The sequence below is a fragment of the Balaenoptera acutorostrata genome, chromosome 18 (genome assembly GCF_949987535.1).
Source record: "Balaenoptera acutorostrata chromosome 18, mBalAcu1.1, whole genome shotgun sequence".
In the NCBI taxonomy this organism is placed as follows: Eukaryota; Metazoa; Chordata; class Mammalia; order Artiodactyla; family Balaenopteridae; genus Balaenoptera; species Balaenoptera acutorostrata.
This window is the reverse complement of record NC_080081.1, coordinates 46,569,561-46,580,512: the sequence shown is the minus strand read 5'-3', so window position 1 is coordinate 46,580,512 and position 10,952 is coordinate 46,569,561. Positions and strand designations below refer to the sequence as shown.

The following is a 10,952-nucleotide window of genomic DNA, read 5'->3' as shown; positions in this document are numbered from 1 at the left end:
TTAAATTACATTTTTATCTTCTAAAAATGTGAAAGTATAGCAGGAAATATTTATACCTACCTGAGGATCATGTATACTTCTGGGAGGCAGTCAGAGAAATAGGATGTTGTAGGCTTATAATTAGATCAGTTATATATGTATATTATGTTTGTGTGTAAATTAACTTACAAAATTATATATATAGTTATAAAATTATATATAGTATATAATCGTTTTTGTTTTTTTAGCCTAAGTGCTATTTATTCAAAAGAAAAGAGAAGTTAGAGCTCATCCCCCCAGAAGACAGGACGGAACAAAACAAGCAATCACATCTGCCCTCTGCTCAGCATATACTCTTGTTGCCCCATTGAGCCATCTTCTTGATGACGGTCATCTTGAAAAAGCACTCAGACTGCATATAGACAACTATTTTCTCCAAAGTTTCACAAAAACACATGAAAGCCTTCAGATTTGGAAATTCATCCAGTCACCTGCGCTCAAACATAAGGTTCTGATCTAAGACATCATAGATGAGTAAATCTACAAAGGTAAACTTTTCCTCTGCAAAACAAGAGAATTTCCCCAGGAACAGGGAGAATGGTTTCAGTTGTCCAGGTAGATTTTCCAAGCACCAAGCTTTTCTAAGGCTTCAGGTTTTCATGGGCAGGGTTGTAGCAGTCATATCAACTGCATGTAGAAACCCGTTATCTGGTTCTCCATAATGTTCACTCAAATCTTTTTTTTTCAGTCTCACTGTATAGGTGTACAAGGGAAAGTATTTATTCTGCTTGTTACTGTGGGTACTATTAGTATATGTTATAGTTCTTCTTGTGACTGCCAAAATACTCTGATTTATTTGGCTTAAATAAACCCAATAATCTATGCTGTGGTATTTTTATTATGGTTATCTAATGAGCAACCAAGTTCATGAAGGTTAAAATAACTAATGGACTCCATTTCAAGAAACACTGATTTACAATGAAATTCATACAAATTATGAGCCATGATTTTTTCATGTGTGATTCTTAAAATGTCTTATTTTACCCAAATAAAATTATTTTAGGTTTAGTTTTATTTCTCTTGTGCATTCTGCTAAATTACCTTCTATGTAAGTTTTTCTGTAGTTTTAATAAGAACTTTAGTTGTTATTTACATGTGCTAGTACACATCTGGTGTGAAATCTCTATCCCAACTCTTAGAGTCTATATAACCTAAAACGATTTATATTTCATCATTTGTAAAATTGACAAGACAATTTTACTGATCTCAGAAGATGTCATGAGGATTAAATGAGGTTATGTGAAACCATAGCACTGTGCTTGGCAGGTAGTACAAATGTTCTATATTATTACTAGCAACTTCATCAACTTCATCATTATTACTATCAGGCCATTAAACAATTCTGTCATCTTTCATTATTAGTTTTTTAAGTCAATATTTCCTTGCATGGTTTTGAAAGTCTTCCATAATTTCACTTCACTTTCCTCCAAATTAACCTGAACTCTTCATCTCACAGTATTTTAAGTCAGCCCTGTTCCTACCTGACCCACCACTTTTGATCTTTCATTATTCTCAGGTACAATGTCCTTTTCTTTCCATTTGTCTATTCTAATCCTATCCATCTTCCAAAGCTTGCCTCAAATCTCATCTGAACTACAGTTACATTGAATTGATTTAAACCTTTTCAATCAATATTTATATTGTCTGTATCAGATAATTTAGCAGTTAATTGTGTTCTCTTATATTCTTCATTGACATTTCATATTCATGTTGTCACCACAAAGTAAACTGTTTGAAGCTATGGGTTGCATATGTGATTTCTTTCATCATTTTCATAGAGCTCTGTAGAATCATAAGTAGCAGATATTTAATACGTTTTTCATTGTAATAAAAAATAATCCACGACAGTCCTCGTGGAGAGTCGCCACGGTTTCCTGCTTCAAAAGTGCTTGGACGGAACCCGGCGCTCATCCCCCGCTCAGGCCGGTCGCTCAGAGCCAGCCCTCGCCACCAGCTCACAGCACCCTCCAACCGCCCCCAAGGTCCCCGCCGCCATTACAGAGTCGCGCAGCCACTGCCACCACCTCACCTCAGCCGCCCGCCATGATGACTGCGTCCCCCTCGCAGGTGTGCCAGAACTACCACTAGGACTCGGAGGCCGCCATCAATCGCCAGATCAACCTGGAGCTCTACGCCTCCTACGTCTATCTGTCCATGTCATACTATTTTGACCGCGATGATGTGGCATTGAAGAACTTTGCCAAATACTTTCTTCACCAATCTCATGAGGAGAGAGAACATGCTGAGAAACTGATGAAGCTGCAGAACCAACGGGGTGGCCGAATCTTTCTTCAGGATATCAAGAAACCAGACTGTGATGACTGGGAGAATGGGCTAAATGCAATGGAATGTGCGCTACACTTGGAAAAAAGTGTGAATCGGTCACTACTGGAACTGCACAAATTGGCCACTGAGAAAAATGACCCCCATTTGTGTGACTTCATTGAGACTCATTACCTGAATTAGCAGGTGAAATCCATTAAAAAATTGACCACGTAACCAACTTGCGCATGATGGGGGCCCCCGAATCTGGCATGGCACATTATCTCTTTGACAAGCACACCCTGGGAAATAGTGATAATGAAAGCTAAGCCTTAGGCTGGCTTCCCGTAGCCACAGGAGTGACTTCCCTGGTCACCAAGGCAGTGCATGCATGTTTGGGTTACCTTTACCTTTTCTGTAAGTTGTACCAAAACATCTACAAGTCCTTTCCTTAGTATCATTCCTTCAAATAAAGTAATTTGGTACCCCCCCCCCAAAAAAAAATCCACTATATTTTTCCTAGCATCTGATTATGGCTATCACTCTGATTATGGTTATCACAAGTAAAGTCTCTCTGCTATAAATCACGGTTTTAAGTAAAATTTATTTCGCTTAATTTAATTCAAGTTGCACATGGTACCAGTTTATCTTTTTGTACGGTAAACAACCGCAGAAGAAAATATTAAGAACTTTAAAATTTCATTATAAACATCTTTTGAAATTTATAAATAATGATTATTAACATAACTAAGTGTGGTCAAGTAGGACAAGAGAATAAGAACAGTTATTACTTAAGGTGTGGAAAAGGTGAGAGCTTCAGCAAAATGAGAGATGTATGAGAGCTGCTGTTGCTCGTATTCTTTTGGCTTTAATTAGGCCAACGTACCCTAGACATAACCTCACATTATTAAGGAGAAAAAAAGAGAGTGGAATACTTCTTCTAACAAGAGGTCAAGTTAAAATAAAGTACCCCAGAGGGTCGCAGCAGTGACAGCAGCTCTTCATACTGTAGTGTTGAAATTACAATGAGCCCCTGTGGGAATTAGACATCCTATAAAACAGCCTCAAGCCTATTTGAGATTGTTCTGGTCAAAGCCACCATCACTCATAGGTTAAGAATTTAGTTTAAAGCAAAAAAAAAAAAAAAAAAAAGTCATATCAGATTATAATTTATAACACTACTTAAAGTATAAAGTTCAATAGCTATTTTAAGTTTAAAATACGTTTTAATAATTACCCTCTGAACTTCTAGGAGCCATCAACTATTACTAAAACTTTTGTTCTTGCTGAGGTTTTACAGAATCATAGTTAAGTTTATAAAAAATTAAAACACTCTTTTTATCAATGCCTAGTAGTAAAACCATAATTCTAAAAATATATTTAATTTATAATAGATATGTACATTTCTCAATCTCCTTTATAGATGCAAATATTTTTAGTCTTTTCTATGTTTAATCAGCAGTTTCTCTAAAGCACTCTCAGGAAGGTGACTTAGAATATCTCCAGTACTTTATTTCATTGCACTATTGGAAACCAAGTGCTGAAGTTGTGAACTATACATTTAAAAGAAGTGCTTTCCAATAATGACTCATAGAATAGAGGTAAGGGACAAGTGAAACCTTTAAGGTGTTTCCAAATAATATAGTTCATGAAACATCATATAACGGAAATCTGTTTCTCAACTAATAATTAATAGTCAGTTTATCACATCTGATCCATTTATTGATGAAATCAGACAAGCAAAGAAAAAATGATTAAGATGCAGTTTGCACCTTCAAGAGGTTTATATCATGTGTGTGTGTGTGTGTGAGAGAGAGAAACATTAGAAGAACAAATATTATTACAGCAGAACTCAATTTATGTTTTGAATCTCTATTCCATCAGGAAGGAAAAGTGTAATCTTGATCATTTTTGTGCTGTATTCCCTCTTTTCCTTAGAGTTGTGACAAAATCCTAGGAGCACAAGTAGACCAAAGACTATGAGTGTGCTTGGACAGGGAAAATCTGGCCCCCTTACGTGTTCATTGATACATGTAAGCTGTCAATGACCCCACAGTGCAGAGCCAAGCTTCCACTCAATTGTTCCTTCTTCTACAGTATTATTGTCATCTTGGGTCTCTAACCCAGAAAGTAGTGTAAAGACTCCTTTGTTCTCACACTCCACATATCTAATGTGTCCCCAAGAATCCAACCAGGAAAGCATGGTATTGCACCCTAAAAATCCCATCTAATTCTCTGTTCTCATTCCTACTCTTCTTATTCATCATGATTTTTCCTCAGAGACAATTTTTCTGCCCCAGTGGTTTCTTGCCTTAAATATAACTAGCATAATCTCCCTAACAGGTATAAACTTTGGGAAATATCCATGCAGAGACCACCAGATGCTTTCATTTTATGCTCTGTCATGACCCTCTCTCCTTAAGAGAAGGAACCCTGAAGTTTATCTTCTTCTTGGAAGATGAGGTAGGGATGGGCAGGTATAGAAAAAAGGAAATAGAAATTCTATCAAGTATCTTTTCTGAGCATAGCACTATGAGACTAGATATCAATTACAGGAAAAAATCTGAAAAAATACAAACACATGGAGGCTAAATAATATACTACTAAATAACCAAGAAATCACTGAAGAAATCAAAGAGGAAATCAAAAAAATACCTAGAAACAAATGACAATGAAAACCCAACAACCCAAAACCTATGGGATGCAGCAAAAGTAAATATAACAGGGAAGTTTACAGCAATAAAATCCTACCTCAAAAAAAGAGAAAAATCTCAAATAAACAACCTAACCTTACACCTAAAGCAATTAGAGAAAGAAGAACAAAAAAAACCCAGAGTTAGCAGAAGGAAAGAAATCATAAATATCAGATCAGAAATAAGTGAAAAAGAAATGAAGAAAATAATAGCAAACATCAATAACACTAAAAGCTGGTTCTTTGAGAAGATGAACAAAATTCATAAACTATTAACCAAACTCAACAAGAAAAAAAGGGAAAAGACTCAAATCAATAGAATTAGAATTGAAAAATGAGAAGTAACAACTGACACTGCAGAAATACAAAGGATCATGAGAGATTACTACAAGCAACTCTATGCCAATAAAATGGACAACTTGGAAGAAATGGACAGATTCTTAGAAATGCACAACCTGCTGAGACTGAACCAGGATGAAATAGAAAATGGGAACAGACCAATCACAAGCACTGAAATTGAAACTGTGATTAAATATCTTCCAACAAACAAAAACCCAGAACCAGATGGCTTCACAGGGGAATTCTATCAAACATTTAGAGAAGAGTTAACACCTATCCTTCTCAAACTCTTCCAAAATATAGCAGAGGGAGGAACCTTCCCAAACTCATTCTACGAGGCCACCATCACCCTGACACCAAAAACAGAAAAATATGTCACAGAAAGAAAACTACAGGTCAATATCATTGATGAACATAGATGCAAAAATCCTCAACAAACTGCTAGCAAACAGAATGCAACAGCCCATTAAAAGGATCATACACCATGATCAAGTGGGGTTTACCCAAGGAATGCAAAGATTCTTCAATATATGCAATTCAATATATGCAATGTGATAAATCATATTAACAAATTGAAGGAGAAAAACCATATGATCATCTCAATAGATGCAGAAAAAGCTTTTGACAAGATTCAACACCCATTTATGATAAAAACTTTCCGGAAAGTAAGCATAGAGGGAACTTACCTCAACATAATAAAGGCCATATATGACAAACCCACAGCCAACTTCATTCTCAACGGTGAAAAACTGAAACCATTTCCTCTAAGATGAGGAACAAGGAAAGGTTGTGCACTCTCACCACTATTTTTCAACATAGTTTTGGAAATTTAAGCCACAGCAATCAGAGAAGTAAAAGAAAAAAAAGGAATCCAAACGAGAAAGGAAAAAATAAAGCTGTCACTGTTTGCAGATGACATGATACTATACATAGAGAATCCTAAAGATGCTACCAGAAAACTACTAGAGCTAATCAATGAATTTGGTAAAGTAGCAGGATACAAAATTAATGCACAGAAATCTCTTGCATTCCTGTACACCAATGATGAAATATCTGAAAAAGAAATTAAAGAAACACTCCCATTTACCATTGTAACAAAAAGAATAAAATACCTAGGAATAAATCTACTTAAGGAGACAAAAACCTGTATGCAAAAAACTATAAGACACTGATGAAAGAAATTAAAGACAGTACAAGCAGATGGAGAGATATACCATGTTTTTGGATTGGAAGAATCAACATTGTGAAAATGACTATGCTACCCAAAGCAATCTACAGATTCAATGCAATCCCTACCAAACTACAAATGGCATTTTTCAAAGAACTAGAACAAAAAATTTCACAGTTTGTATGGAAACACAAAAGACCCCGAATAGCCAAAGCAACCTTGAGAAAGAAAAACGGAGCTGGAGGAATCAGGCTACTTGACTTCACACTCTACCACAAAGCTACAGTCATCAAGACAATATGGTACTGGAACAAAAATAGGAATATAGATCAATGGAACTGGGTAGAAAGCCCAGAGATAAACCCACACACTTAAAAGGAGGCAATAATATACAACAGAGAAAAGACAGCCTCTTCAATAAGTGGTGCTGGGAAAACTGGACAGCTGCATGTAAAAGAATGAAATTAGAACACTCCTTAACAGCATACATAAAAATAAACTCAAAATGGATTAAAGACCTAAATGTAAGGTCAGCCACTATAAAACTCATAGAGGAAAACATAAGCAGAACACTCTATGACATAAATCACATCAAGATCCTTTTTGACCCACCTCCTAGAGAAATGGAAATAAAAACAAATATAAGCAAATGAAACCTAATGAAACTTAAAAGCTTTTGCACAGCAAAGGAAACTATAAATGAGATGAAAAGACAACCTTCAGAATGGGAGAAAATATTTGCAAATGAGGCAACTGACAAAGGATTAATCTTCAAAATATATAAGCAACTCATGCAGCTCAATATCAAAAAAAACAAACAACCCAATCCAAAAATGGGCAGAAAACCAAAATAGACATTTCTCCAAAGAAGATATACAGATTGCCAACAAACACATGAAAGGATGATCAACATCACCAATCATTAGAGAAATGCAAATCAAAACTACACTGAGGTATCACCTCACAGCAGCCAGAATGGCCATCATCAAAAAATCTACAAACAATAAATGCTGGAGAGGGTGTGGAGAAAAGGGAACCCTCTTGCACTGTTGGTGGGAATGTAATTTGATACAGCCACTATGGGGAACAGTATGAAGGTTCCTTAAAAAAGTAAAAATAGAACTGCCATACGACCCAGCAATCCCACTACTGGGCATATACCTTGAGACAACCATAATTCAAAAAGAGTCAAGTACCACAATGTTCATTGCAGTCCTATTTACAATAGCCAGGACATGGAATCAACCTAAGGGTCCATAAACAGATGAATGGTTAAAGAAGATGTGGCACAAGGGAATATTACTCAGCCATAAAAGGAAACAAAATTGAGTTATTTGTAGTGAGGTAGATGGACATAGAGACTGTCATACAGAGTGAAGTAAGTCAGAGAGAGGAAAACAAATACCATATGCTAACACATATATATAGAATCAAAAAATAAAGGTTCTGAAGAACCTAGGGGCAGGACAGGAATAAAGATACAGACTTAGAGAATGGACTTGAGGACACAGGGAGGGGGAAGTGTAAGCATGGACATATATACACGACCTAGGGGCAGGACGGGAATAAAGACGCAAATGTAAAACCGATAGCTAGTGGGAAGCAGCCACATTATGCAGGGAGATCAGCTCGGTGTTTTGTGACCACTTAGAGGGGTGGGATAGGGAAGTTGGGAGGGAGACACAAGAGGGAGGAGTTATGTGAATATATGTATACATATAGCTGATTCACTTTGTTATACAGCAGAAACTAACAACTTTGTAAAGCAATTATACTCCAATAAAGATGTTTAAAAAAAGAGAAAACAGCTGGTAAAGCAAAATATTAAAAAAATGAAAGAAGGAAATAATATTTAAATTTAATGATACTATAATTAATATCTGCAGAAGAAATAATGGTGGAGGACTACATACAATACAAAAGGGATAATAAGGCTGTATTTTTTCTGGCATTTGAAGGAAAAGTATGTCTACCACCTGAAGAAATGGGAGGCAACTTTGTTCAAGCAAAATGTTGCCTGCAGCTCACAAAGGAGAAATGTAATAGCTCATTTCCCTCTCTCTAAATAAGAGAAGACTGGATGTAATAACTATGATATGAAATAAAATTATACAGATTCAGTAGTGGAAAGGAGCAAGACCAGAATGGAATGAAAAATATAAGTTGAACTCATGGATCTCATTTAGGAATTCTAGAGAAAAGGGAATGTCCCTGAGGATGAAGCCTCAATCCAGCCAGCCATATGCCAGATGAATAGAGCTTGTGATTTTAGAGTGCCAGATATTCTGGAACTCATAATCTAAGGATGCTTTGCTTCCTCCATGCAACACTGATGAGTCCAAGAAATCTGTGAAGTTGTAAGCCAGTAGGATCCGGCCATTTCATGAGCCAAACAGGATTTTCTGTAAAACACACCAAAAATTGTGATAAAAAATTAAGCTGCCTGACACCACTCCTGCTTTATTCTGAGTTTCAGGACCTTTGACTCTCCTGGTACCTGAGTTGGGCCATGACAATTTTCATCTCCCCTCCCTTTCCTTTCTGTGAAATCTAGACTTTGCCTGCCATTACTTTTTCTCTTAAACAAATAATTTTAAGGTATTTTAGATATCCAGAGTTGATAATATAAATTCTATTCAGCCCTCATAGGATCAAAAGTTGGCATGTAAAATTTCCTGTAAAATTTCAATAATTCATAGGGAAAATGCATTTGTAAACCAATACCTTAATTGATGACTGTTAGAACGGATACATAGGGGATCAATAATTCATGTTTTAATCTTGACAGTTTTATACTATTAACTCAAGTACATATTAGTAATGAATGTCACAAAATGTGGACACTCTGTAGAAGATAAAATAATTTGCCTTCCTTGCATTCCACCTATTCTATGATTCAGACCAGCAATTCGGTAGTGTTAAAATAATACATTTTTCCGACTGATTTTCTTTTCCACTTTTTTTTACCATGTAGACACTTCCAAACTGTTTTATTTCACAGCTTACCAGTTACTAAAGGGGATAAAAATTGAATATTTGATATACATTTGAGGTAGTAAGATTTAATGCTCAGTAGTGCATGTATACTCTCTATGGTACTGTAGTACTTCAGTGAAAGAATACTGAGATGCAATTTTTGTGATTGCTAATAGCTGAAAAAAAGACTGCATACTGCCTAATTAGAGTCCATACACCACAGTGATAGAGGGCACTTGTTTTTGTTGGGCATTGCTGTAGGAACCTTGGCTCTGTCTCTCAGTTTTGTCCCAGGTGTCTTAGCATATCTAAAGTCTCAGTTTCTGCATATTTGAAAATTCAATGACACAACGCATGCAAAAGCCTTTCTTAGTATCAGGCACATAATAGGGGGATGCCATCTTAAAATTTGGCATTCAGAAGAGCAATATTTTAAAATTTTTCAAATGAGAATATTTAGCTTTCAAGTACAGCAAGGGGTTTTGTTTGTTTGTTTGTTTGTTTTTGCTTATTTCCATCCATGTGTTTGTGTGTGTCTTCTTCCTTGCAACCTCATGATAGTACCGTTCAATCTTCATAGCAATCTAATGAGTTAGGTGTTTCCATCCCAATGTAACAGGCCAGGAAACAGCTTGAGAGGCAAGATGAACTGGTCAGCGTCACACGGTGGGCACATCCCACAGTCAGAATTCTGAGAATCAAAATATGGCAGGGCTTCCCTGGTGGCGCAGTGGTTGAGAATCTGCCTGCTAATGCAGGGGACACGGGTTCGCGCACTGGTCTGGGAAGATCCCACATGCCACGGAGCAACTAGGCCCGTGAGCCACAACTACTGAGCCTGCGCGTCTGGAGCCTGTGCTCCGCAACAAGAGAGGCCACGATAGTGAGAGGCCCGCGCACCGCGATGAAGAGTGGCCCCCGCTTGCCGCAACTACAGAAAGCCCTAGCACAGAAACGAAGACCCAACATAGCAATCAATCAATCAATCAATCAATAAATCTTTAAAAAAAAATATGGCAAATTCTGTTCTGATTCCTTTGCAGTTATCTTGACACTGTCCTACTTGTTTTCACATATAATAATTTAACATCTGTTAAATATAAATTGAAAACCACATAAGAACATTTACATTAGGTTTGACAGTGCTTTGACTCCTTGAATTGTCATCCAAACCTGTGTTACACTCAGGGTATCTCAGATCAGGAATTGCCAAGAAAATCCCATAGCCTTGCTTACTTTCTTTAATAAATGCACTTTCCTACATGACTTTCAAGTCTGGAAGGGGCTCTAAAAGAGTGTTCATGATAAAAACGAATGAGCTTGGAGGACAGAGGCAGGCAAAACAAAAGGGAAGTAAGACAATTTAAGTCACTTCAATAGCTACATAATTATTTTAATCAAGAAACTCGAATTTTGGCAAAATTCGAGTTTTATTATTTATACAAAAATATAATGAAATATAATGAAATAATCTCT

The 10,952-nt window shown here is 36.5% G+C and overlaps 1 pseudogene; it reads left to right on the top strand.

The window, feature by feature from the left end:
• Positions 1 to 2,082: 2,082 nt before the first annotated feature.
• LOC103009847 (ferritin heavy chain-like) lies at positions 2,083 to 2,786 on the top strand (annotated as a pseudogene).
• Positions 2,787 to 10,952: the final 8,166 nt, after the last annotated feature.